Source organism: Arvicanthis niloticus, chromosome 4 (assembly GCF_011762505.2).
Source record: "Arvicanthis niloticus isolate mArvNil1 chromosome 4, mArvNil1.pat.X, whole genome shotgun sequence".
Classification (NCBI taxonomy): domain Eukaryota; kingdom Metazoa; phylum Chordata; class Mammalia; order Rodentia; family Muridae; genus Arvicanthis; species Arvicanthis niloticus.
Window position 1 is genome coordinate 38,025,112 of NC_047661.1, and position 2,676 is coordinate 38,027,787.

Sequence of the window (2,676 nt, forward strand, 5' to 3'; positions counted from 1 at the left end):
ACCAGATGGACTTGATAACGCACTATACCACGGACTTCGACTTGTTAAACACCACCCCTCCCTTGCCCCTCTGCCTTCAAGCTTACTCCCTAGAGCAGCACAAGCAGGGAACACCTATCAATTGGGATGAACCCCTAACATTTTTCCAGGGTAGAATTCCGGCTAGTCCAAAAAGGGCCCTTCTTTTTAAGGGCTGCAGGAAACTAGACGGTGCAACTTTATCTAATATTGACAGCATTTATTTGGAGCAAATTCAGCTCCCGGAGCTGGATGGTTGAATGCAGGAGTTCTACCAATTGCTCTAATTCCTTCCATTGTAGCAGCTTGACCGAAATGTTTGGTTATTGGTGGGGTTAATCCCAGGGTCCCATCTGGCATCATATTGGCAGATCCTGGAGGAGCTGGAGTACCATGTGGCACAGAAGCAGGGGGCATGGCACCTCTATTGTTTATGCCCATAGCACCTCCCATAGACATTTGGCTCATCCGTATCTCTTGTTCTCTCATCAGGGAAGGTTCCTTTGAATCCTTCCTGCTGTCATTGCATCATTTCTTCTTGTCGCCGCATCTCTTCCTCACAGAGCCTGTGTTCCTCTTCCTGCCTGAGTTCTAACTGCTTTCACTTCTGAACCTCGTGGTTATGCAGCTCCTCCATCCTCCGAAGTTCCTCTTGACAGCTCATCAAATCCTGTCTCATTAGCATAACCTGGTGCTCACGGTGTGCTGCCTCCATTTCCATCTCCAGCTTCTCAGGAGCCTCCTTGATGTTCCGGTCCACTTGATCATGCTGTTGCTTCTCCATCTCAGTGAGTGCCTTCCAGAACATGGCATACTCACACTCAAAGGACCCAGGTTGTGCAAATCTGGGTGGCTGTTCTCTCTCCTTGTGAAATTGCTGGTTCCTTATAACCAATTTCTCTGGAAGTCCCTCTTCATCATCTAACTGGTCCATAGGCTCAACAGTCACAGATCAAGGAAATGTGGTTAGCAAGAAGGAGCCTTCACTGCATCTGTCCAGAGCTTTCCGAGCAGCTGGCTTCCCTTTCCTGAGTGCCTTCCTCGGCCATCCACAATGACTACAGCCCTCTCCACCTGGCCACACACAGAAAAGGCTTCTTCCAGCAGTTTGTTGGACACGTACTGAGGAAGGTCGCAGACTGTAAGGGATGCACTGTGACAGGCAAAGCGCACTCACAGCTGCTTTCCACGGGGTGGCATCTTGTCCAGCTCCACATTGGCAATTTCCACTAGGGTGCGTGTTTCCAAGCGATTAAAGCCAAAGCCTTTGTCCTTATGAGTGAAAACTTTACCTACTTTTCCATATTTCTCAAAAAGTTTCCTCATTTCCTCCTCAGTGATGCCAGGGGGAAAACTGCCCACAAAGAGATGGCTACATTGGGTAAAGGTCTTCTCTCCTGGTTTCCTAAAATTCTTCAGGTCAATAGTCCAGCCTTTATTCTGGCTGCTGGCCTGCTGTCCATTTGCAGGTATTGGTGGGGGTTGCTGCTGCTGCTGCTGCTGCTGCTGCTGCTGCTGCTGGTGTTGATGATGCTTCCTTGGAGTCTGATTCTGCTTCTCCAGGTTAAAGGTTTTATTGCTCTGCATTTTTGCACCCTTGACTTCGATTTGAACACAGCAAAGTGTCTGCCTCCCAGTCCTCTCTAACCCCGACTGCCTCTGCCCACAGTTCTTTGATCAGAGTAAGGGCAACGCTGCACGGCCTCCAACATCCCAAGAAAAGCCAGTGTGGAATCTTAAATAGGTATCTGCAAAGCAACTTGATTCTTGCAGAGTGAGCAGTTTTCAAGTATTGAGGAATCTAAATAAAAGAAACTGAGTGACAGGAAGCAACGTTCTCTGGTTTTTTTTTTTTTTTCCTGAAAACTGTAGACTTGATGTGTGTGTGGTGGGGGGGGGGAGGGGAATTCCTCAAAGCTCTCAATTTGAAATTTTCTGTGCAGATAGAATATGAATAGATACAGACAATAGGTTTCCCTGTTCAGAATTCCCGTCAGTCCTATCTAATTGCTGACTCCCCTGTTGTTGAGAGATGTAAATAACTTATACATGCATTTGAACATAGGAAGTGGAGGGTCTTCCTGTTTGATTGCACTGTGATAGAGAGTGGCTGGTTTCAACCAGAAGGGGGGGTGACTTATTCTCACCAGTGCCCTTGAGCAGAGCCCTGCTCCTCTGCTGTGCTGTTTGTAAACATGGCCCTCTAGATGTGAGTCCTAGAGCACTTCAGAGCCATCTTTCCATTCAGAGCTAATACTGTTGGATACCTCTGTTCCAATTTGCTTTCTGATGCTGTGATATAGACTCTAAGCAAAACCAACTTGGGGGAAAGAGGTTTATTTCAGCCTACAGATCAAAGTCACAGTCCATCACTGAGGGGAGCCAAGGCCGGAACCTGGAGGCAGGAATTGAAGCAGATACCTTGAAGGAAGACTGCTTGCTGTCTTGATCCACACGACATGGTCAGCCTGCCTTCTTATAGAAACCAGGACCACCTGCCCAGGGATGACATGGCCCACATTCCCCTGGCTCTCCCATATCAATTATTAATTGTGAAAATGCTCCAGAGACATCGACAGGCCAATCTGATGAGCATTTTCGCAACTGAAGTTCAATCTTTCTGGATGACTCTAGTGGATGTCAAGTAGAAAAAAAGAA

General features: G+C 47.5%; 1 pseudogene; it reads right to left on the reverse strand.

Annotated features, from left to right (window-relative positions):
• Positions 1 to 222: 222 nt before the first annotated feature.
• Positions 223 to 1,688, reverse strand: LOC117707607 (non-POU domain-containing octamer-binding protein pseudogene; annotated as a pseudogene).
• Positions 1,689 to 2,676: the final 988 nt, after the last annotated feature.